The 27,473-nt window shown below is 32.8% G+C and overlaps 1 long non-coding RNA gene across 1 annotated transcript; it reads left to right on the forward strand.

The window, feature by feature from the left end:
- On the forward strand, nt 1-25,054 carry LOC118191482 (uncharacterized). The gene is made up of 3 exons (XR_004758605.2): nt 1-159; nt 3,261-3,318; nt 24,141-25,054. It is a non-coding gene; the product is annotated as an uncharacterized LOC118191482 (long non-coding RNA).
- The last annotated feature ends 2,419 nt before the right edge of the window (nt 25,055-27,473 follow it).

A 27,473-nucleotide genomic window follows, 5' to 3' on the forward strand; every position in this document is an offset into this window, starting at 1 on the left:
TGGATTGTTTTGAAGCAAGATATGTGAAATGCCCTCTTCGAGACTCGAACCTGGGCCTCTCGAATACACGCCGAGTGTGCTACCGTTACACACGAACACACGAAGACAGCAGATAGAAAACAGCTTATAATCCTCTTTTCCAATGCTCCAAAATACAAGGTAATGTTAAATTTTGGGTTCGAAGTACAAGTCTGGTATTTTTCTTTGAACCATTAGCAACTGAAATATTCTTTGATTTTTGTCTTCCTGTTCCCTTTTTTTGTGTTATTTAGACTGTAAGACTTAACAAAGTTTATTTCATATAAGGTATATGATGTTTCTTAGGAAAGATTATGGGTCCTGTCTATTAACAAATGGTTGTGGAAATACTTGTACAGGCGATAAATTTTATAATCATACTTTTTTACCGACTGTCAACATCTTTGAATTATTATAAGTGTATCTTGCTATTCTCGTAAATAATTTTTGTGAGAAAAGATTTATTTTGTGGTGCTCGTTCTTGAAGAAATAGTCAAAAGACTCTTTCGACGAGACATAATATCTTCAGAGAAGATGTGATAATTTATTATTGTGAAAAAAACGCGGAAGGAAGGTTACTTAATGCTTTTCTGTAGTTTCTAGCCATTTTCCAGCTCGAAATTTTCCATGTTTACTTATCATTTGCTTTTATTTTCGCGTTATCTTGCAACTGAAACGAATTTTGCTTACATTACCAACAGTTTGCTTTCGTATTTAGAGCAAATGGATATGATCGACTGGGTCTTACGCCTCTTTGTAATTACCCTGCAAATGAAGAGAATGTAAAGAATTATCGCATCCCTTTTAACCACTTGCCCTACTATTAAACTTCACGGTTGCGGTGCCGTGCGCTACAATATAACAAGCGGTAAAGTGTCTTATTTACGCCGCTCCGCGTCTGCGAGTGCAATCCAGAGCCGCTCCGCAATTTTTAATCATTGTCATTGGAGCTGTAACTCGAGAAATAAACAATCTCGTTGTTAGGCAACGTGTGCACCACGTTATTTTCATTTTTGCGATAAATGCCTATCGACGTGGTGTTCACGTCGCTCGCGGTTTGAGACAAAAGCATCTCGACGTGCGTGGCACGCACGCATTTAGCGCAAGTGGTTAAATAATCTCGAACTCTTAAGGGACTACAGAGGCTGTTCGCACATTTTTTAGACGATTTCGGTAAGCGGTAATAAAAATTCGTTTGCTGCAAAAGAAGTAATTGCAATTGTACTATGTTTTTAAAAGTCAAAATATTCGTGTGTAGCTCGAAAGTTCTGATTTTATTAAAAATGGCGAATTTAACAAAGCAATTGTTCGAAGGCTACATTTACGCTCTTTCCGAAGAGAAATATGCATACTCCGTTATCCAAAAACGTTGTGAGAGTCATGGTTTTGTGATATCTAAAGCGTCGATAGGTGATATCATCAACAAGAAAGGAAACAAACGTCAAATTGGTGCCTCAAGTGGGACAAAAATTCCAAACAAGTATCCAAGGAGAAAACGGACATCTTGGACTATTGCAAAGGTACGTTGTTTAATGTTAAAAGAAAATTCCCCTAGTCAAAGGACAGTTGCAAAATCATTAAAATGCTCGGTATCCACTGTAAACAAAATGATAAACGTTGATTTTAATCTTAAGAAAGCAAAAAAACGCAATGTGCATCGTCTTCTGCCAAAGCATATCGCTCAACGGAGGCCACGCTGCAGAATTCTATACGAGAAACATTTATCCAAACAAAAATGGAAAACAATTGTCACAATAGATGAAGCATGGGTGCATTTAAATGATTGTAACAAAAAAAGAGCCATTTATTATCATAAAAGGGGAGAAAAAAATTTAAGTACATGGTTCAAAGATTCGAAAGAAAGTTGTTCTAAGGGATTCATGATTGTTGCTGGTTTTTCTTATAATGGCAAGTTAAAAATAAAGAGAGTGCAAAAAAATGTCAAGATTAACTCCAAGTACTATCAGGAACATATTTTATCGCCAATTTTTCACCATCGCTTTACCCACAGTGCCATCCATCTGTGAGACTCCTTCAGGACAAAGCTAGCAGTCACACATCAAAATCCACTGTAAATTTCCTAAAGGAAATGGAACAACAAACTGGTATCAAGGCCATTCCGTTCACTGATATCCCTACTCAATCTCCGGATATGTCACCTATAGGTTTTTGTGCTTTCGGACTTTTAAAAACTGCATTATCCAAACGTTGTCCCAAAACCCTAACAGGACTCTGGAAAGCTGTTCGGGAGGAATGCGATAGAATACCTCTCCTGCCACTTCAAAAGGCATTATTATCCTGGAAATTGCGGTGTCGAAAGATAGTTCAGAATAAGGGATGTCAAATAGAACATGTAAAACAGAATTTTATGTAATTTAGTTTTGTGAATACAATATACATCGTCTAAAAAATGTGTGAACAGCCTCTGTAGCACATTTCACTAGCTACTGGCATATCTAGAGTTCAAATCCCTGGGAGAGTCCATCTACATCTAATTTTCCATGTTTCCTCCATATGGAAAATCTAATGGCTTTTGTTTTCTTAATAATCTTTTCAATTTAATAGTCTTTATTCATTATGCAGTTCTTATTCATTTATTTATTAGCCCAAAAGGGTCAATTTGTGCAGAAGGGTTATTTGAATACGTGTTGGCATTTTGAGTCGGTTCACTATAAAATGTCGGTTCACTTTTCAAATTTTTGAAACCCAGTATTACAGCTCAGCATTATATTTAACGAAATTAAGTAATGAAGAATCTGCATGAATGTATGCATGTTTCTCGCACTGTGAAAAAACAACGGTAGTGACAGACATCTAGTTCTCATTAACGTAATCTTTCACTCGAATATGGGTATCTGGAAGCCCCAATTTGGAATATGTTTTATTATCTATTTCATATTTTGTAACATTTCAATGAATTTTTGATTAACAAAGTAAACGATTTCAAAGCGAGCAATGGCAACGTTGTACAGAAAAAACATTTTAAAATGAGATATGCTCATTTTAAAATTGCGATATTGCTGTTCAACTGAATTTTATGGTTTGAGTACGTAGAACATGATATTTAATAAATAAAGGTAACACACAAAACTTTTAAAAAAAACACTCCTTTGGAAGTAATTTAAAGTACCTTTCAGATTTATTTAATTTCCCCCCTTTACATTAACTTTTATCTGCCATATAGGCTTGTGTAACATACATGTTTAAATAATGTTTTCTAATCACTGAAATTAATTTTTCAGAGTATCCTGGATACAAGCACCCGCAGAAATGTTTAGGGGACTATCTGGAAGCAGATCTGTAAGTTTTTCTTTAATTCTTTACTTTATTTTTCACCAGTAGCTTATATAAAACAGTATTGCATCTGTAAAAATTCTCATGCGAATTTAAGGTACTTTAAATTACTTCCAAAGGAGTGTTTTTTTAAAGTTTTGTGTGTTACCTTTATTTATTAAATATCATGTTCTACGTACTCAAACCATAAAATTCAGTTGAGCACGTGATCTCCTACAAATTCCATGCAACAAGCTCTAAGTAAAGTACCATTTCCGGTTGATCATCTGTAAACAAAATCTAACTTGCTATTCCAATAAACCCTAAAATAAACAGTAATCTGTAATCCAATAGACAATAATCTGTGATACGAAATTTTGATTACATTTTATTAGGTGTAATTACTCATGTGTACGAACTGGTTTTTCTAAATTTACTCCGCCATAACCAAATGCTTTCCTCTTTGTTTAGTTCGTTCTCAAAATATGCGACATGCGACGGAGGACGGGGGCACCAACCCTCTACCAATACGGTTAATCGGTATAGCGCCACGTCCACCTTTATCTAGATAACCATACGTGTTCATTGTGCTAATGGTAATCCTAGCTAGTAAGCAAATTATTATTGCATTGTAAGTCAGCCCTTATGTGGCTGCGTATGTTCATTTTCACAAAATAGTGTGCCAGCGAACACTGGTAGTTCTGTCTAGTTTCGAATCCAAGCGAACGGGCTGGCTGCATGGGATTTTAGCGTTTTTTTCCAGCCAGTTGCTCTCATAGAGTCCTCCACTTAACAAGTTCCTTACCTTATCAGATGAGCACCCTTCCCTTGAAGATAGATAGCTCTCAAGTGCTTTGTCATAATCAGATAAACCAAACCAGTCTTTAAAAAAGCAATATTTAAATTATGCAAAGACTGTCTGCCTTTCTAACCTTGTACTGTTTGATTATTTGCTGTTTTCCACTTTGAAGCAGAGCTATGCTTTTCATTGATTTAAAAAATGAATGAGCATTGGTGCCTATTACTAGAGGAAAGATGTTTATAGAATAAATGTGTAATTTTTACTTCACTTTGACCTAATAACATTTCACTAAATGCTATTTTTTTCCGAACTATATATTTTTTAAAGCTATCTTATTTAATTTTAAAAACCCTCAGCTTAATATGCAAATATAAAGTAGAGATATTGATTTTTATTTCTCATTAAAGCAAATATTTGCCATTTTTGTCAATATTGATATCTAATAATGTTTAAACTCAAAATGGTTAATCTCATTTGAGTGGAATTTTATCTGATAAAACAACAAAAGTAAGGAAATTCTTACACAGCATAAATACTTTGTAGCATATTAATAAATAAAATTAAATATAAATAAATAAATATAAACTCATAATTTGCTTTTTAGTCCAAAGGGATTTGAATCCCGAAGGGCTATTAGTTTCGTTTTGGCATTTTGCGTCGGACTCATAAATGTCGGTTCACTTTTCAAACTGTTGCCACAAAATGTTAGAGTCCTGCATTATATTTGAAGAAATTAAATAATGAAAAATCTGCATAAATGTATGTATATTTCTCGTATTGTGATAAAACAACGGTACATAGAGTCATCGAATTTTGAATAACGTAATCCTCCAACGAATATGAGCATGTGGAAGACCCAATTTGAAATTTGAAATTTGTTTTATGATCGATTTCCTATTTTTTAAAACTTTGACGAATTTTTGATTAACAAACTCAAGGATTTCAAAACGAGCAATGGCAACGTTGTGCAGAAAAAACATTTTTATCTCCAGCGCGTGAGTCTCTGTATCGGAAATTCTAAAGATAGGCTCGTTTTAAAACTATTTTGCGATATTGCTGTTGCACTGGATCTTATGGTTTAAGTGCGAGGAACATGATATTTAATAAAGAAAGGTAACACACAAAATGTTAAAAAACGCCCGTTTGGACGTAACTTAAAATCTGAAACATTTCAGATTTTTTTTTTTTTTTTTAGTTTTAAATAGAAAGTTCTGCTCCCTCTTAAAGTGATAAATAAAGAAACTCATTGTAGATTAGCGGTTTCAAATGAAGTGTGACTGATAGGAACAAGAACTAGTAAACACAAATCATAAGTTACGGCACGTGATTCCTCGAGCGCCTCGTCATTTAAAAAAAAAAATAACCCTTTTTGATGTATCGGGATTTGAAGGCAGTTTTACCTTATGATAAAGATGAATAGATACTTCTTTATTTCTTGCTTTTTATTTAATGCAAATCAACCATTTTCCTTAGCTCTTCATTTTTCTCATGTCCAACGCATATTCTTCCAAATCATTTCAATCTTTTTCAAGCGTTCAAGAATTCTGTTTATCGACAGAGGTCTTTTAACCTATTCTTAAAAAAAAAAAAAAAAAAGTTTAACCATTTTTTCACTCACATTAAAAAATCTGCCACTCTAAATAATAGCACGTACTTTAATCCTGCACTTGTTTTCCCAGAATATCAGTTATAACTGATGAATTTTACAGAAGATTAATTTTCATGTTGCTTTCCCTGATAATAATAAAATTCTCATCGCAGTACTTAAAAATCTCATTACAGATGGTACTTCCTAGCTCAAAAACGAGTAGCCTCAGAACGTTGAAATTTTGTATATAGGACTGCTATAACATGTAGATGTGCACCTCGTATTTTGGTTGCAATCGTCCGCACCAAACGTACATAAATACATTTATATATATATCCACTCTGTTACCCGGCTCAGTGATCTCAGTTTCTTTACTCTTATATGTTTGTAAATTGTAGATTTTTTGCTTTAAAAATGATTGACTTATGTTGTTTTTATCTTCCGGTTAAGGTTTTTATGCCTTTAGTAAATCTGTATGCAATATTTTTAGAATTATCAATAATTTTAATGTTGTTTAAGTGCCGTTAAGCCTAATATATATATATATATATATATATATATATATATATGTGTGTGTGTGTGTGTGTGTAATGTTTTCAGTTATACCAACACATCGTGGGCAAATGGTGAGGCTATTCCATTACACGTTCTGGCAGATGGTTGACGAAGCTTTGATTGAATCACGGAGAAAAATGACGACTCAGGACTTTTCACTTTTAACAGCAAGCATATCTTTATTTTAATTTACAGCAGATGACTTTTTCCAGATGAAGTTAATCAAATAACTTATTCAGTAATTGAACTATTAGATACGACTGACTTTAAACTTTAATACATCATAACGTTCTAACAAATAAAGAGGAGCATAGCGGAAGCGTTAGCAGGACGAAGGCGAGAAGGCATCTGTCTCGGAGAACTTATGACTCAGCATTTATATGAATGGTTATGTAACAGAGTAGCTTCTAGAAAAATGTAGAAAACTTATGACGCAGCATTTATATGAGGAGGTTATGTAATAGGCGTGAATGTTCTAGCAGGTACTGGGTTAGGGGACGATCCTGAATTGCAGAAAATTAATTAAAGGTTGCTGGTTCGCAAAGAGCAAAGCCATCGTATTTTTTTTTATTTTACATATATATATATATATATATATATATATATATATATATATATATATATATTTTTGATGGCGGTCATTGCTTGTTTACATTTGAAACAGCAGGATAGTGGATTTGTTGCCGATCTAGAGAAACTTAGCTTCGCAACAACAAAGATAACGTCTTCATTTATTATTGCGAATGAAATCATGCTTAATCCTTTCTGGAATTTTTTCAAGGAAATAAGTGTTTAAGATTTACTTCAACACATAGCGTCACTTTTATCACTTGTTTATCAGAAATTAACCAATTCGGTCAGCCTGAAATTTTCGCATTAACAAATACGTATTTTCGTTGGAAAAAAATAGCGAATACAAAGATAAATTTCATCTTTTAAAAATTACTTTTTAATAAAAAATTGCTTTTTTTTTATTACTTACAATTCGCGCAGAAGGGCTATTTAATTTCGTTTTGGCATTTTGCGTCGATTCACTGTAAACGGTGAATCCTTTTATAAATTCCTGCCACCAAATATTAGAGCCCTGTATTATATTTAAAGAAATTAAATAATAAAGAATCTGCATCAATGTCTATGTGTTTCCTGCATTTTGATAAAACAACGGTACCTAGATCCATCCAATTCCGAATAACGTACGTCTCCACCCCAATATGGATATCTGGAAGTCCGAATTTGGAATTTGTTTTATTATCTATTTCCTATTTTGTAAAGCACTCGTGTGTGTGTATTTGACTATGGCAAAGGCTCGAGAGCTATCTGCCTAAGGGAAGGAATGCCCTCGTAGAGGACTTTCTAAGGGAAACTGGTTCGTATACACGTTACACATGAGGAAAATCACGAAAACACTCATGCAGCCAGCCCGTTCGCTGAATTCGATCCTCTGACCGAACTACCAATGTTCAGCGACTTTACCGCTCGGCCGCTGGTGGGCCGTAAAGCACTTATGAGTTTTTGATTAAGAAACTCAACGATTTCAAAGCGAGCAATAGCAACACCGTACGGAAGAAAGAAAACATTCTTATCTCCAGCGCGCGAGACTTGTATCGGAAATTCTAAAGATATGCTCCTTTAAACATTTTGCAATATTGCTTTTGAATTGAAAAGTACGAAGAACATGATATTTAATAAATAAAGATAACGCACAAAACGTTAAAAAAAGTCCCTTCGAGCGTAATATAAAATCTGAAAGCTTTCAAACTTTTTTTAAATTTATTTTTATAATTTTATTTTTAAACTAATTTAAGTTAATAAGTTTTAAACCTACCAGTATAAATAAGTTTACAAAATAAAAAACGTTTATAAACTGAGTTATACAGGTATCTTTCATATCTATGACAATTTTTCCAACTTTGTTAAGGATAAGAATATTAACTTTTGTTAAGGTTTGGTATTTCTTTTCGGTTTTTTAGTCCAAAGGGGCGATCTGCCCAGAAGGACTATTAATTTCGTTTTGGCATTTTGCATTGATTCACTACAAGCTTTGTTTCACTTTTGAAATTGTTGCTACCAAATATTATAGCCCTGTATTATATTTAAAAAATTAAATAATGAAAAATCTGCATAAATGTATGTATGTTTCTCGCACTGTGAAAAAACAACGGTACCTAGAGCCATCAAAATTTGAATAAAATAATCTTCCATAGAATATTTGCAAGTGGAAGCTCTTTGAAATTTGTTTTATTATCAATTTAATATTTTGCAAAATTTTGACGAATTTTTGATTAAAAAATTAAACGATTTCCAAGCGAGCAATGGCAAAGCTGTACGAAAAAAAAGGTTTTCATCTCCAACGCGCAAGACTCTGTATCGGAAATTCTAAAGATATGCTCATTTTAAAATTATTTTGCGATACGGCTGTTGAACTGAATTTTATGGTTTAAGAGCGAAGAACGTGATATTTAATAAATAAAGGTAACACAATAAACTTTAAAGAAGCGCTCCTTTGGAAGTATTTAAAATCTGAAATCTTTCATATTTTTACTTCCTTGTACGAAGTAAAAAGGAAGTATTGTAATCGCGAAAAGTTTCAGGCAGCATATCTCAACGAAAATATCCATTTTAACCTCTTTCGAATACATTTTAACGATGTATTTCCGTGATATCTGTACGTAAGGACAGAAACACTCATTTCCTCCAAAAAAATAAAACTGCTTTAAAATGAATTCTGAAAAGAATTTTTCGTGGCGTCTGTAAAAACGTATGTACGTACGTATCTCGCATAACTCGAAAACGAGTAGCCTCAGAGCTTTGAAATTTTGTATATAGGACTGCTATAACATGTAGATGCGCACCTCGTATTTTGGTTGCAATCGGCCGCTCTAAACGTGTATAAATATATTTATATATATATATATCCACTCTGCTACCCGACTCGGTAATCTCAGTTTCTTTACTCTTTGTAAGTTGTACATTTTTTGCTTTAAAAATGATCGAATTATGTTGTTCTTATCTTCCGGTTAAGGTTTTTATGCCTTTAGTAAATCTGCATGCAATATTTTTAGAATTATCAACAATTTTAAAGTTGTTTAAGTGCCACTAAGCCTAATAATTTTTTTGATGGCGGCCATTTCTTGTTTACATTTGAAAGAGCAGAATAGTGGATTTGTTGCCAATCTAAAGAAACTTAGCTTCGCAACAACAAAGATCACGCCTTCATTTATTATTGCGAATTAAATCATGCTTAATCCTTTCTAGAATTTTTTCGAGGAAATAAGTGTTTAAGATTTACTTCGTAATTTTTAATACAGATATTTTGAGTTTTTATGTATTTTTGCCTTGTCGCGAAGTGAGAACTGAATTAATTGAATGAGAAATACTCAATCGTCTGTGAAAAACTGTTTCTTTTTTGTTTTGTTTGCTTAATTTCTTTTATACATCGTTCTAGCTTTATTATAGTATTTGAATAGAACGTGTGGCAACGAATAGATAATTCCTTAAATGATATAAATTTTGTGCATTCTGAGTTATAATATGAACGAAATATAGTACTGTTAAGTGAACCTAGCGGCAGAGTGTCGCTATGGTAAACAAAGTGAATTTTAAAGAATGCCTTTATTCTATTGTGATTTATGCACTGTCGGCGAAGTAGGTTTAATTCAATCTAATAAGTTTAAAGGAAATACAAGAAAAAAATGCATATAATTTAATATTCCGTACAAGGAAGTCATGTGGTGTACGCATCAGATTTTTATTATTATTAAGCTAGTTTTTGCTACTTCACAAAATATCTTGTAGACGTCATGCAAAAAAGTTGGTTTGGAATAAATGTGGTTAATTTAATTTGATATTATTCATTATTCATAGTAATTTAACTTCCAGCATATTTCAGTTTAATACTTTGAACCCGATAAATCACTGACATTTAATGCAAGTCTTAAAATAAAGTTTCTTTTCTCTTAAACATTGTTTGCAAGCAAATAAATCTCTTCTGCACTTTTTTTTAATCAATGCCATTGTTAAAACGTGCATTAAAGATGTTTTTCTTAATATCTATCTTCATTTAAAAAGCTATTAAAATGCAAATTGTAAATGCAGTTGTTTAGTTTCGTGTTCCTCTTTGTTTTCTGAGTTGCTTTCGAGTTCAAAAAGTGATTGAATGTTATGCTTTTAAAGATTTCGTATTTTTTGCTAATATAAAAGAGATTGTTTTACATTTTTAGGTCGATAGTGATAAAAATTAAAACTTTGAAACGTTCAAAAATAACTATTTTGAGTCTTATAGCTCTGACTTTAAAAATAGAGCATGCAAACTAATTTTAGATCTAAGGCTATGCTTTCCTCTTTCCAAGAAAAAATATTTTTATGATATTACGAAAATGACAGTTGCATTTTAATATATTCAATAAAATAATATTTTTCATGCTGTTAAATGTAAATCGCCTAAAATTGCTTTTATATGGATAAAATCAACAGAAGAATATCAGCTAATAACCAGACGTATATCTGAAAACACCAGAGGAGTATCAACAGTTCGTATGCTGTTGTGCTATTGTCTTCTAAAATATGTTTCTGGTCTCAGAAGAAAATCTACGAGCTCTGAAAACAAAATAGCTAAGTACACACACACACACACACACTATATATATAATCTGTAAGTACAAACATAGCAAAAATAAAAACTTGTATCTTAAAATATTTTGAGAAAGCTAAGAAGCGTGTTGTTATAATGATCTAGGTATGTTGTTGAAAACGCAGCGCGTTGTGAAACTGCTTATCAAAATCATTTGTTCAAAGGCAAATAGATACATTCGTCATTTTGGTATAGCGCAAATCCTTGTTTGAGACGGTTGAGTTTATTTAAATGACTAAAATAAAAAAATATTATTACTTTTGAAAATAAACGAAAGGTTACACATTTTTAACTTCCTTATACGAAGTAAAGGAAATATTATAATCTCGTAATATTTCGGGTATCATATTTCAACGAAAATATCTATTTCGACCGCTCTCGAATTCATTTGATCATTTTTATTTTGCTCGACATCTCTACTCTACGTACGGGAAGAATAAAGGACTCTTTTTTTTTTTTTTTTTTCCCGAAACAGATTGTAAAATAGATTTAAATTCAGGAGAGGATTTTTTCGTGACGTCTGTACGTATGAATGTAGCTCACATAATGAGTAGCAGTAGAACGTTGAAATCTTGTATATGAGACAGCTATAAATTGTAGTTGTACACCTTCCTTTTTCGTTCCCACCCTGTTAATCGGCTCAGTGAGCTCAGTATTTTTATCCTTATACAGTGTCTCACAAAAGTGTTTGTACACTTACGAGTTTCTGAGAAATATTGCTTTATTCATGAATAAAAATTGATATTTTAGAATGAAATTTTTAAACAATATCTATAAATTTCTCGTAGCAAAACTACATTAATTATTTTATGATCATATTAATTTTTTTTTTTTTTTTTTTTTTTTTTCGAAATTCAATACTAAAAACGTAACAGAAATGTTACCTCACAGATTCTTCACACGCTTTAAAGAAATCTACACATGCTAGTAAATGTTGTACTATTTCTTTCGGTTAGTATTTTGTAGTATATACTGCAGTATTTAATTTATGACAGCATAAAGTTCTGGGCATAAAGTTCACCAGTATTTTGTAATATCTGCATCAGTGTTCCTCCATTCTTCCTTCATTACTGTTTTAAGTTCGGTTTTTGTTTTAATGTTGTTTAATTCGAACCTCTAATTCTCTCTCTCCTCTAATGCTGGTGACTGAGGTGGGGTTTTCAGAACTTGTGGACAATTATAGACACCCAAAAGGCGAACGTTGAGGCAGTCTCCTTAAAATCGTTATCCTGAACAAATTACAGCAAGAAAATGGCTCTTATTTCTGAATCGCTATCCTGAACAAAATTAACAGCAAGAAAACGGCTCTTATTTTTGAACGAATAAGGTAATAACATTTGTTTTCTCTCTTATCTATTTTACAACATTTTTCTAATTTTAATAATCAAAACTGCCCACACCCAAATCGAAAACAGCATTGAGAGACAGAAAGGAAAAAAAAAGAAAAAAACTGGTTAAAACTGCACCACAATGATGCCTGTTATAATCGCGAACGGAAGAAAAGTCTACGAGAATGTTGCAGTATTTAGTTCCATTATAACATAATGAAAATACAGCGTCTAATGGCTCCGTTACTCGGACAGCCGTATCGGCCAGATTCCTAGATCCGCCGGCACACAGCTGCTATGTTTGGCTGTCTATCTCGCGTCATTTCCCTCGGGCGAGAGCCATAATAACATCACGTAATAAGTGGCGGTGATAAAAGCAGGTGAGAGTGACCGGGTCGGCGAGGAAAGTGAATTCTATTTTAAGGCGAGCACCAGGAAAAGCAGCAAGTCCGAAAGTGGGTCGGTCCCCCCTACCTTATGTCTACGGTCGCTCACCTCCAAATCTTAATTGCCTCGAAGGATCGGTTTCGACAGTGGCAGGTTCACTTTCGTCTTCGGAACACTTTTACTGTTTTATGATAGTCGCGCATATCTTAAGAGGAACTTTGCGCAACTTTTTGTGTTAGGGCAACTGTTCGCTACTTATGGTAGGAGTGCCCTAGGGGTACATGATGCCTAGGGTTACGGGAAGAAATAATTAGCAACGAAGGAAAGTGTCAGAGTCTTATAATAAATGTTTGGTAAAAAAGAAAACATTTACAAATACAAAAAAAAAAAAAAAAATTTAAAGAAAACCTGAAAGATTTCAGATTTTATATAAATGTACCGGGAAAAAATGTCTAAAGGGAACAAACATCAAATATTAAATTTTAAAACTGCACAGAATTTTACTCTGCATAACAAATTTATCAAAAAAAATCCCACAAATTTCAATAAAAATGTATTACATATAAAAAAATTACAATGAAATATGCAATATCCCTTAATACAAATATTAATTATTCTAATCAGTAAATTAACATTCAACTTCCCGTTGCCTTCTCTCAACAAACGTCCGGTATCCAAGAGAAACATTCAATTTAAAAACTGCACTGAATGATCGCCCCCATTTTTCAGAGTGGCAACAGTGAGAATATCAGCAACAATGGCTGAGTGTCGTTCTTGCTGATATAATGACAGAGAATTATGGATTTGATGTGATTTCATCAAAAAACATAAAATAAAAAATTCTCATTTGAATTTCGAAAAAAAAAAAATCGCTTCGTGGTGCACTGGCTGTTATTTAGATGCACCCTATGTACCAAATTCCGTAGCCCTGGGTCTATTAGCTAACGCGCGAACGAAAAACACACACACAGACTCTTCCTTTTATATATTTAAATATCATGTTGTTTGCACTTAAACCACATATAATTCAATCCATGAGCAATATCACAAAATATTTAGAAACAGCATTCCTTTAGAATTTCCAATTCACAGTCTCGCGCTCTGAAGATAAATATGTCTTTTTTTCCATACGGTGTTGCCATTGCTTGCTCTGAAATCATCGAGTTTTATAATCAAAAATTAGCTAAAGCTTTACAAAATTTGAAATCTCTACATATAATAAAAGAAAGAGTCTGTCTGTGTGTGTGTCTTTCGTTCGCGCTGCGCGTAAGCTAATAGACCCACGGCTACGAAATTTGGTACATAGGTGCATCTAGACAAGAGCCAGCGCACCTCGAAGCGATTTTTTCGAAATTCGAATTTTTTTTATTTTATGTTTTGTGACGAAATCGCGTCATTTTGAGACATAATGGACTATAGGAAAGCGAGATTTTACTCTACACACTCCATTTACACATCGTCATGAAACGTAGGCACTTAGCTATTTTACGTACTTAAAATAAATTTCGTGTTTCAATAAATCGATTCAATACGAATTTATTTAACAAAATGAGCTTAACACCTTTTCAACGGGATTTTTTCTAAAAATGTTTACTTTTAAAAATGTACAGTTCATTTTTCTTTGATTTTTGCACACATTAAACTTTCATCCTTGCGACTGCTTTTATGAAAAGAATTTTGGAAAAATGATAATATTTTGTATTTTTTAATAAAGTTTTAAATCAAGCTTCCGAGTACACTTCTCACATCTTTAAAAATGTGATTTTGGCAACAATTTTCCTGTCTTATTTTTGTTGATAGATTTTTGATGAAATCCCATCATTTTGAATAGTTTCATTTTTTTAGAAATATGGATTTGGCAAAATTTTTTCGTCGTATTCCTTATGTCACTGTTTTTAAGAGATTGGCCTATTTCATTGTCATTTCTGTATATATATATATATATATATATATAAAGTTAAATTTTATTATATATATATATATATATATAATAAAATTTAACTTTTTTTTTTTTTTTTTTTTTTTTTTTGATAAAGTTGTTCTGTAGAGTAAACTTCTGCGCGGAATTTTATGTTCTTTGAGTTGCTTTCATGTTATTTTTGCTTATTTCTCTGTTTGTAAGATATTGAAAAGTTTTGCATGATTTTTTTTCCTTCAACGGGAAGTTGGTTAATTTTTTATTAGGTTAATTAATATTTGTATTAAGGGATATAGCTTATTTCATTGTAATTTTTTCTCTTGCAAATATAAGATAAAGTATCATTAATTATACTTTGCTTTTCAGAATTTTTTGTTTTTTGTATTCTTTTATGGTATTTACTGTTCATTTCACTTTTTTTAAGATATTGAAAAGTTTTGAGTTATTTTTTTAGGAAAGAAAGTTCTCAACCTCCTTTATACCATTTGAGTTCTTAAGATTTTGCAAAGGGAAGTTGGTTAATTTATTTATTACGATAATTAATATTTGTATTAAGGGATATTGCTGATATCATTGTAATTTTGTTATACGTAATAACTTTTTTTTATGAAGTTGTTCTGCAGAGCAAAATTCTACGCAATTTTTAAATTTAACGTTGGTGTTTCCTTCAGCCATTTTCCCGGTACATTTAAAAGCCAGACGAAGGCTGGCAGCAAAGCTGTTAGTGGATAGTAAAACAAATTCAAAATTCGTTCTTCCGAATGCCCGGCCATGTTCCGAATGCCTCTTATTTAAATTTGGATGGCTCTAAGTACCATTGTTTTTTCACAATGCGAGAAACATTTTTGCATATAAATGCAAAATATTTTTCGAAATATTTTTGCATATAAATGCAGATTCTTCATTATTTAATTTCTTTAAGTAAAAGACAAGGTGATAATATTTGATGGCGGCAGTTTGAAAAGTGAACCAACGGAGAAAGCGTGCAAGGTATTTCTCCCGCCTTCCTAGCTTGCCTTCGTGGTGTTATGGTCAGCACACTGAGCCGGTATTTCAGAGGTCCGTGGTTCGATTCCCGGCGAAGGCATTGCTGATTTTTCATCTCTTCTGCCTCCAAAAATTACCTAATGTCTCTACAGTGGCGCCCGAACTAAAAGGGTTGTGGATGATGACTCTCCATACCCAGGATTTGGCAATTATGTCCCCTAAAAAACCCCAGTCGCCCTTTAAAAGAGGGAGTGTGTAAAGTACTCTCCGCCTTCCTAGCGTGCCTTCGTGGTGTAGTGGTCAGCACACTGAGCCGGTATTTCAGAGGACAGTGGTTCGGTTCCCGGCGAAGGCGTTGCTAATTTTTCAACTCTTCTGCCTCCAAAAATTACCTAATGTCTCTACAAGTGAAACGACGCAAAATGCCGTTGTAAGACTAACGCTGCTTTTGGGTAATATTTTTTTTTTTTTAAAATTATTATTAAATCAAAGGGAATTGAGAGAATTCCAGAGGTAACCGTAATTCTCAGAAATGTATGCGAAGGCAAAGTGCTTAGTAGTAACAAGTATCTCCCACGCGTCGTATTATTCAGATCTTTACGCTTTGTTCATAGCGATTCCTTTGTCCACTCTCTCACCACCTATTGTTAAAGAAATTAGCAGCTAACTATATTAACTATATTTTCAGTATTGAGAGAATTATCAAGACAACAGTGAAACACCCTTTCTTTACAACTGTAGCATTGAAATCAGTTTCAGGGTGGAGTTTTTTTTTAAATTACCCTTTGTTACTTATTTATTTTTTAATCGTTAAACGTAAAGTGTTCTTTTTCATGTGAAAATAGCTGAAGTATTCGACTTTGCCAGGGATTTACGCAGATTGAAGAAGTTTCATTCAGGGAGATTGAGAATAGTTTTTTCGAAATATTAGGTGTGCAGTGATTTGACAATGATTGATTTCAAAGTGAATTCTGAAAAAAAAAAAAATTCCAAGCTCAAATAAAACCGTAGGACATTGCAGAAGCAACCTAGAGCCACGTAGCGGTTCTTGTAAGAACCCGTACTGCTTTATAATAGGTTATGTCTTTTTTCGAATACGAGCTTTCGAAAAATCACTGTTTAGTTTGGCCGATTTCTTCACCGTTTTCGAAATATTCGCAAAAAATTGTTAAAGAGCGCACTTAGGCTCCGCTTTAACATTTCTGCAATGTTTTGTAAAGATCTACATGGCTTTAAGAGCAGATGAGCCCACCCAGTGGCCGAGCGGTTAAGTAGCTGAACACTGGTAGTTCGGTTCGGTGTTCGAATCCCAGCGAACGGGCTGGCTGCATGGGCGTTTTCGTGCTTTTCCCCATGCATACCGAGTGTATGAGCCAGATTCCTTTAGAAAGCAATCCACGAAGGCATCCCTCCCCTTATGCAGATAGCCCTCGAGTGCTTTGCCTTAATTAAATAAATTAAACTAAGAGTAAAGGAACACGGCGCTGTCGAACTGTTTTTGTGAGCACTAAAAGCGGGAACGCACTAACGGCAACGTGAACCTAACGTGATGTGATTTCAAAATTCAAACTGTGAAAAAATATTAAATTTTTTGCAAAAAAAAAAAAAAAAAAAAAAAAAAAGTTGTTTAATTATAAATTCCTTGCTTAGTATGTGTTCCTTCCACTAATAGCAGGAACGCAACAACGGCGACTTGAACCTAAGATGAGTAACGTGAGTGCAACATCGTAATATATGCCTGAGTGGGGACCCGAGGGGTAGTTCTTTTTAATCTTATGTAAACAATGACCATCCTCTTGTTTCGAAGGTCAAGTGTGAAAAATTGCATCAGGATGGGAATAAAATGTAATTTTCATTAATTGCACACACACACACACACACAAACAAACGACATCCTTCTTTCTACGCATAGATGATTTTAATAAATTCAGCTAATGTAATTTCATGGGTCCAATTAGTAATCAATAATAGCTGAAGAGAATGTGCATTTATTTCTTTTAAATCGCTTTGTTTCTAAATTCTAAATCAACTTTAAAGAAAAATTAAGTACCTTTACTAAATGACAAAACACTGTTCCTATTCAATCACTCAGATTGGGAATTAAATTCCAAAAACAAATATTTAGCAAATAGTAACTATTACTTTTGTATCGTCGAGTTTCTGATTAAATTTAAATCGTAAATACTGCCCTTACCTCGTTACATTATAGATCTTCGCACAAAAAGGAAGCTCCCCCTGGATAACTGTGATTTGGCGTCCAATACCAAACATTCATTTGCAGACTATCCAATTTCAGGTAAGCTTTGAGCTTCGAAAACAAATCTTGTCTCACAGTTCTTGAAAAATAAATAAACTCAATTTAGAATTATGTAATAGTTCCGCAACTGTTATCAAAATGTCTGGCAAAATTGTTTCTGCGATCAAATAAGACTTTGGGGATAGAACACTGAAAAAACTCCAAAATAGCTGAGACAATTTACGATTTTCGAATCATCTCAGATTTAATTACCCATACAAAGTGAGTAGGACAACTGGATTTAGGATCCATCTTCAGATGATTTCTTTAAATAGTCTCAAAATTATCATTCTCTGATAGAAAAGAACAACTTCAAAATATTTTTACCTTATCCTGGCAGTTTATTAAGTTTATTGCATTAAAACAATACAATAGAGAGAACATCCGAGACTTGATGGAGGACTGGAGTTCATAGATTCTGGTGGAAGAAGTTGATAGTCTTGTTGATGGGTATGCGAAAAAGCAAGTTTGAGAACCGCTGCGTTAACAGGTTCGTTACGGATCCAAGCAAGACAATATAATTTTTATTTATATTTATTTAAGAAAAATCTGCTATAAGGAATAGCCTTCATTTCAATGTTAAAAGCAGCAACAAGGCAACATTGGTTTTGCATTTTACACGGTAACTGAAATGGTCGTTAGAGATCATAAAATGAAAAGACTAAACCTAATGCATGATCCTGTTACTAACGATATTCTGATCAATTTTATGCAAAAATACTTGTCTTCCTTCTTCTAAAGGTAAAGTTAACAAAATTCAGTCTTCTTCGACACAAATATGAAGGACGATGTTTTAACTAAGTCATTAACTTAACTATTTGTATTTGAAACTCCAGCGGTGTTTCATGCTGAGGTCTTTTCCGAGGGAAGTTGTGCTTTAATCCTTGAGAATTTTGTAAGTTCATGTCGATTTTTTTATTCCTGGGAAATAAAAATATTCCCTGGAATATTCAAAGTTTTTCAATTTTTCTTTTAATGATGTAACAGATAACATAAAAATTTCCGATGAAACGTGAATGGGGGCTAACTTATCGCAATTAGTACTTCTGTCAATAAAGCAAAATATTGTCTTTTTTCATACTCTGCAGCCCATTCAGAATGTGGGACAAAAAGAGCTCCCATTTTATGACATCTTGGTAAATTAGTGGTTTAACTGAATACTCAGATTCGAAATACTGTAGAGATATTTAAGCATACAAATGCCAGATATCCTTTGCATAAGAGAACGACTGCTTACAACAATGCTAATGATAGAAAAGCGAACGAAACACTAGTAATATATTTTGGTTTATTGAATTACGGCAAAGCACGCCAGCGCTATTTGCCTTAGGGATGCCTTCGTGGAGGACTTTCTAAGGAAAACTGACTCGTACATGAAGAAAACCTCAAAAACGCCCATGCAGCCAGCCCGCTTTGGCTTGGAATTTAACCCAGGTCGAAACTACCAGTGTTCAGCGACTTTATCGGTTGGCAGCTGCCCCACTAGTAATCTGCTTTAGTAAGAAGAACAATTAAACTGTAGGAAAACTTAACTGTAGGAAAAAACTGCGCATTTTTTGAGATGCACAGATTTCCTTACAGATGAAACTATGAAGAGGATTGTCCAAGATAGGCACTCATAGACAAAACTTTTCTTTCTTCTTACAAAAGCTTGAATTAGTAAAAATGATGTGCAAATTAGAGGACACAGTTTCTTATAATTGTGAGGCATCAAAAATAAAAGTTAATTGAGAAAGGATAACTTTATTCGGAAGCAAAGAATGCTTTTTGCTGTATTGCACGAAACATTTCTTTTATGGCCAAGAAATTGGTGAGAAATTTTACATTTTTTAAAGATTTTTGGATCTTGCGCTGTAAAGATAGACCAAAAGCATAATTTAATGTAGATTTACAATAAAAAAAACACAGAATTGAATAATCTTGGCCATTTCGTATTTCTCTGTATCAGATCTGCTGGTTGTGTAGCTTTTAGACTATGTAGTATGATATAAAAGTACTTAACTATTAATTCCGCAAATTGCTTACAGAATACATCTGTTTAAACTTTTTTTTTTTTTTTCTCTTACTCGAGAATTTTCCTTTTTAATTTTTTGGCCTAGCATTTTATATTATGACGATTAATAAATTTTTTAAATTTTTAAATTTCCTTGTTGCACTTTTAAAACAATTTATTACCTTAATATTAAGTTAATAAAATATCTTAATTTAAACACAATTATTTTATTATCTTTAATTTTAAAGAAATTGTCTTTATTGGCATTTTCTATAGTTTCCCCTTCCCCAAAGATATCTGCGTAAGTCTTAAAAAAAACAAGTATCTGAGTAAGTATACAAAACGTCATATTTTAAAATTTATTACTGTATTAGTAAATAGTCATAGTTACATGTACTAAATATTTTTCAAGAACTAAGTACAGTAAGTTTAAAATTATATGTCCTTATTAAAAGTAAATATTAAACAAAATTAATTTTTATTTCTGTATTATAAAATTTAAGAATAAAAATTTTTAAATAAATAATATGTAATAGAAGAAAATTATAAACTTTTTTTTAAAATTTAGCATTAAATTTAGTAATATATAGCAAATATAAAATTAAATATCCTGCGCGCAATGAAAGGTTAAATTTTCGAAAAATGGAAACTACCTATTAAGATAATTTTTAAATACGTAAATATTAAATTTTTCTCATTATTTTATTTTGTATTATCAATAAAAAGTCTACATATTCGGAAAATTTGATGCATTCGACTGAAAAATTATTTTTTTAATGAGAAACATTGGTCAAATTTTGAACATTTTAGGCTTGTTAAAGGCGTACTGCCCTCTTAAAGCATTTTGTTATACACGCCGATTTTTATTTATTTATTTATTTTTTTTTTTAATGTGTTTGAAATATTATAATATATACCCGCTCCTTCAAAAATTACCGCTAGTGCTGCCATCTATGGAGCTAATCTAAAACTAACGTGAGTGAGAGAAGAAAAAGGGGGAGTGCATAGTTTTAAATAAAATACTACGCAAGTTATGTAGTAATTAAAAAAATATTAATAAATAATACTTTTAGAAAACTAGCCTTTTGAAAACTATTTTTTTATTTACAAACAGCACAATAAAATTCTTTGTAATGTTCTTCGTATTCTTCTAATTCATAAGAAGGGTTAGAAGCAGGAAAGAAAATTTCACTCTCCTGTCGAGTATTACCCTTTACTCTTATACCGTCAAATTTTTAAGCTGATTTCTGAAAATATTTAGCCATTAAGTAAGTCTGTTCTTTTTTTAGCTTTAATCATTTTTACTTCCTTGTGCGAAGTAAAAAGGGAGTATTGTAATCGCGAAAAGTTTCAGGCAGCATATTTCAACGAAAATATCCATTTTGACCGCTATCGAATGCAATTTAACGATGTTTTTGCGTGATATCTGTACGTAAGGACACAATAAAAGACTCGTTTCCTCCAAAAAAAATTATAAAACTGCTTTAAAATTAATTCTGAACAGAATTTTTCGTAGCGTCTGTACGAACGTATGTACGTACGTGCGTACGTACGTATCTCGCATAACTCAAAAACGAGTAGCCTCAGAATGTTGAAATTTTGTATATAGGACTGCTATAACGTGTAGATGTGCACCTCGTATTTTGGTTGCAATCGGCCTCACCAAACTTATATAAATATATTTATATATATATCCACTCTGTTACCGGGATCAGTGATCTGAGTTTCTTTACTCTTATATGTTTGTAAATTGTACATTTTTTGCTTTAAAAAAATGGTTGAATTATGTTGTTTTTATCATCCGGTTAAGTTTTTATGCCTTTAGTAAATCTGTGGCCAATATTTTTAGAATTATCAATAATTTTAAAGTTGTTTAAGTGCCGCTAAGCCTTTTTTGTGACGGCGGCCATTGATAGATTACATTTGAAACAGCAGACTTGTAGATTTATTGCCAATCGAGAGAAATTTAGCTTCGCAACAACAAAGATAACGCCTTCATTTATTATTGCGAATTAAATCATGCTTAATCCTTTCTGGAATTTTTTCGAGGAAATAAGTGTTTAAGATTTACTTTGTAATTTTTAATATAGATATTTTGAGTTTTTATGTATTTTTTCGTGAGAACTGAATTAATTGAATCAGAAATACTCAATCGTCTGTGAAAAACTGTTTCTTTTTTTGTTTTGTTTGCTTAATTTCTTTTATACATCATTCTAGCTTTATTATAGTATTTGAATAAAACATGTGGCAACGATTAAATAATTCTATTCTTAAAATGATATAAATTTTGTGCATTCTGAGTTATAATATGAACGAAATATAATACTGTTAAGTGAATCTAGCGCCAGAGTGTCGCTATGGTAAACAAATACTAGAGTGAATTTTAAAGAATGCATTTATTCTATTGTGGTTTATGCGCTGTCGGCGAAGTAGATTTAATTTAATCCAATAAGTTAAAATGAAATGCAAGAAAAAATGCGTATAATTTAATATACCGTACAAGGAAGTCATTTGGTGTATACATCAGATTTTGATTGTTAAAAATCACGAAATCCAACCGTAAGATATGCAAGTACTTATGTTTGATATGCAGTACATCACGTGTAGCACGTTCAACTACTTAACAACATATTTGAATACAAAATTTCCTACAGATATTTACGTCAAATTAAATTTTGTTAAAAAAGTGAAAAATACAGAAAATGTGCTTTTTCTCTACAGTAGAACTCCAGTTAACCGAATCAGTTGGGACCGGACCCTATTCGGATATGGATTTTTTACAGAAGAAATTGTTCTACGCACTCTTCAATTAATTACATAATACCGCTCTTACACTTCATCAAAGCTAAAAACCGGTGTACATGTAGTGACAACCATAAATATGTGCTATACCAGCGGTTCTCAACCTTTTGACTGATGCGTACCATCTAAACAAAAATTGAAAAACTTTAGTACCACCACTACATTTTAAAATGATTATTTTTCAGTTTCTCAAATATTAAAAAATATATATTGCCATTTGCACAACCTGTTGCCTATTTGTATTAAAATATGCACACATAAAAATATTAGATTAAAAATTGGTTACCATTTTAATCATCAAAATGTAAGTTAGAATACTTAAATTCTAAAATTTGGGCCCGTTTAACCCTTTCTGGCACGCTACCTTTTAAAGTTGTAGTTTCGACTCAAAAAAAAAAAAAAAAAAAAAAAAAAAAAAGGTAGGCAATCTAATTAGGCCTAGAGGAGTACACAAGTAAAATTTTGTGAAGATAGCACTTGTCATTTTAATTCTGTGGGTGTGCCCAAAGTGGCACACTGATTGAATAGAGCTTCGAAAAGAGTGCTGAAACCAGCATTATTGTCAATAAACTGATCGATGAGAGGCGGAGAAACGAAGAATACAGACTCTCAGTTGTCCTAGATGATCGGTGAGCCCGGTCTTGGCACACCAAGGTTTCGGCGTTTGATTTTAGGCAAGATTTCAAGGTAAAAATTTAAAACTAATATAGAATAAGGAGATTAGTCTACAGCCAAAAACATAACATAGAAATTTCTTTTTAAACAATGCCTTTTATACCCTAAAAAAATATGGAAGATTTCTTTGAAAAATGAGGGTCTTAAAAAACTAAACATGGCTAAAATGTATGGATTGGTTTGTGTTGAGCTGCCATCTACTATAAATAAAGAAAGTTCAGAGTAACCTATAAATCGTTTTTCATTCAATTTTTCTGTGCGTACAGAAGGAAATTTTGAGGTGTGTCCAGACAGGACACCCTGTGCCTCAAAGGGTTAAAAGAGATCAATTTTTTTTTTTTTATGTCTGACCTTGATTCACTTAATTTTATCCGCAAATTAGGTTCCATTTTTTATTTTGTTCTGTATTTAATTTAGAAAATCCTTGTTCGCACAAATAGGTTGTGCAAAAGGCAACAAAAATGTAATAGCTTTATTTGGATTTCCCATAGAAACCACTTGAAAACATCCTCCAAATTTTTATCTGTTGCTGCATCGATTTTCTTGAAGAACTTCCGTCTTCGTTTTCAATCAGTGACATAAAGTTTAAAAGCGTAGGTTTGGTTCTTTTAATTTCCGAAATCGTTGATTGTCCAACACTACGTTTCCGTCTTCATTTTTTCCTTAAATTCTGAAAGCGATTCGGATAGTCGGAGTTCAGGTAATTGGCGTTGTATTGTACTTTCTCATACATTCTATACTTTCTATATTAGAAGTGCCTTTGTATACTTTTGTTTCGTATTTACGTGCTTAAACATCTGTATCATGTTTATGAAGGGTGTTTTTAAACTTATGCAATAAACCTTAAAAGATGATAGAGCAAACGGAAACGAACCCTTTCCTTTACAGAATGAACGGTTGAAGTGCAGCAGTTATGTGCTAGAGGAAGGACACAGACAGGCCGAGAAAACTTGTTTTTTATACTCAGTACAGCAGAAAACAAGAAATAAGAGCAAAAACAGACAACGGACGTCGTCAAAGAAGGTGTTCGAAATCGTGATGCAGGAACAGTGTGTCATTCATCTTCCATTCGTTATACAGATCTTCCATGCGGAGATGTAAGGCCTGCATCGTGGTTTACGTTCTTTCTTTGTTCCTGTTCATTGTCTTTCTTGCGTTTTGTGTCATCAGTGCTGCGCCAGGAAAGCCTTTTCGACCATGCAGTGGTATGAAATTTTCCAGCGTCTAGGTGTACTTTGTAACCGATTTGTGCTGAAACACCTTAAGTTTATTGTCAATCCACATTTGGTTCGTTACATTTCTGGACATGGCCCATTGCCTGCTTACTTCGCAAAGCATGGCATTTCTCATACTGATCATTGCTGCTTATGCACTAACTGAAAACTCCCACATCGCAATTCCATCTTCCAATAACCAAGCTTCCTGCAAATTCATGATTCGCCAAAAACACCTTGCAGGACCTCTGCCAAACATATCTTATGAAAACTTTATCATCGTAATATTGATGTGTTATCAAATCAAGTGCTGGATGTTCAAGCATAACACAGCTGTACTACATCTCCTTCATTTTAAAATTTTACAAATATTCTAACAGATTTCATGGAATCTACCAATCATTTGAACCTTTCATGAGATACTATTTTACTTTCTATATTTACCACCAATTACGAACTCTTGTATTTTGTTAGGAGCTTTTTAAGCGTTTACAATTATGAACTAGTAACATACCACATACTTTGATCTACTGACTAAGAGTCATTCATTATCTTTGAATTATCCGAACTTTATTTTACAGATAAACTCTGAACAGTATGATAAACTGCAGTTTATTTAAACATTAGAACTATTTATATTTTAGAAAATTCGATTTTTTTTATATATCTAAACTATCTGAACTCTTTATTAGAACTACTTGAACTTCGCTTGTGAACTATTTGAACTATATACATGTACATTTTGAAATATGAACTATATTTACGCATGAACTATTTGAATGTATATTTGCAAAACCTGTGTATTTGAAAATATTTAAAATTTTTGTATTGTATTCAAAATTCTGTACATTTATTATTATGTTATTTTATATCTTATGCTCCAAATTTTTCTATTACATTCAATAGTACATCGTGTATTATGTAATAGTGTCTTGCATCATGAATTCGTGGTGCGTAGCGTATCTGTATATTTTAAAATATTTAAAATTTTTGTATTCTATTCAAAATTCTGTACATTTATTATTATGTTATTTTATATATTATGCTCCAAATTTTTGTGTTACATTCAATAGTACATCGTGTATTATATAATAGTGTCTTCTTGCATCATGAATTCGTGGTGCGTAGTGTATCTTGCATACGTGTATTGTAAGTATCGCTCTGTTTTCATATATTGTGAATCCTGCATTATGTATAAGTGTCTTCTTACATAAAATTGTAGTGAATAGTGTATCCTGCATAAGTGCATTTTACAGATAAACTCTGAACAGTATGATAAACTGCAGTTTATTTAAACTTTAGAACTATTTATATTTTATAAACTTCAATTTTTTATATGTCTGAACACTTTATTAGAACTACCTGAACTACAGGCTTGTGAACCATTTGAACTACATACATGTACATTTTGAAATATGAACTATATTTACGCATGAACTATTTCAACTGTATATTTGCAAAACCTGTATATTTGAAAATATTTAAAACTTTTGTATTCTATTCAAATTTCTGTACATTTATTATTATGTTATTTTATATATTATGCTCCAAATTTTTGTATTACATTCAATAATACATCGTGTATTATGTAATAGTGTCTTCTTGCATCATGAATTCGTGGTGCGTAGTGTATCTTGCATACGTGTATTGTAAGTATCGCTCTGTTTTCATATGTTGTGCATCGTGCATTATGTATGAGTGTCTTCTCACATCATAAGATTGTAGTGCATAGTGTATCCTGCATAAATGCATTGTAAATATTGCTCTGAATCCTTATATCTTGCATCGTATCTTATGTATAAGTGTTTTCTTGCATCCTAAAATTATAGCGCACAGTGTCTCCTGCATGAGTGTATTATAGGTATCGCTCTTTTCATGTATAGTATATCGTGTATTGTGTATACGTGTCTTCTTACATCCTATTTTATAGTGCATGGTGTACCCTGTATAAGTGCATTGTAGGTATCGCTCTGTATTCACTAATAGTGCTTCGTGTATTAAGTGTTAGTGCTTTCTTATATCAAAACTATTGTGCATAGTGTGTCACGCATATTTGTATTATCGTATCATCATAGTACCAACATAAGTATCCATGAAGTGTATACTACTTATAGACATATATGGTCGTATGCATATTTATTGTAACCATGTCCTTGTAATTCACCATGTAGATCTCTAGCATTGAGTAGTCATGTTAATCTATGTTACTACCCTCACCGTTATACCAATCTCTGTATTTTCCACTGTACATATATTATTACCCTTGTATGTCTATGTACATTATTTCATGATGTCAATAAATGTTGAGGTCCGGGCGATTGGATGGCAGTGAATTCCCGGGGCGGCGCTTTGGTCAGCTGGACTGCCCTCCGGATGAATCAGGCGCTGGGTCTAGGCGCTTCTTGCGAGACGCCCAGGTGGCCTTACGATCTGGCCTGCTCTAGATATGGACGTGGTGCTGTACTGATTAACCGTTCCGGTAAAGGGTCAGTGCCCACGTCCAGCGTCACTTGTATATGTAATTTCACCGTGTCTGTTAAATATTCTTATTTTTGTGCTGAATAATTCTGAATTGTCATGCTCAATGTATTTACAGTTGTATCACTTTGTGTATAAACAGAATTATGGCTCGTATTTACCGATCCCTGTTTTAATATAGTGACTCCCCTCGCTCTTCCCCCGCCTGGCTTAAAAACCACCTCCAATCAACTCCTTATAGCATTAAGCTCTCTATAGATACCTCACTCGCCCACCACCGCCCGCTCACATTCCCTTAATTAGTCGGGGCTAATTAAATTAATTAAGCGCTTTTCTCTACTCTCCCTTCTTGTACAGTAATATAATAAAGCTCATTTAGCTTCTTTAACTTTGCTCTTTCAGTTGACACCACTCCCGCTCCCCGCCGACCTTTAGTTCTCATTATTTAATTTTTCCTCCTCAAACTAATTAGGCGTCTATCTCCTCTCCGCCCAGCCAAGTAACCAACTCCCGTAAACTTCTCTATACC

The sequence above is a fragment of the Stegodyphus dumicola genome, chromosome 7 (genome assembly GCF_044657685.1).
Source record: "Stegodyphus dumicola isolate Sdum_Otavi_A_Nest chromosome 7, ASM4465768v1".
NCBI lineage: Eukaryota > Metazoa > Arthropoda > Arachnida > Araneae > Eresidae > Stegodyphus > Stegodyphus dumicola.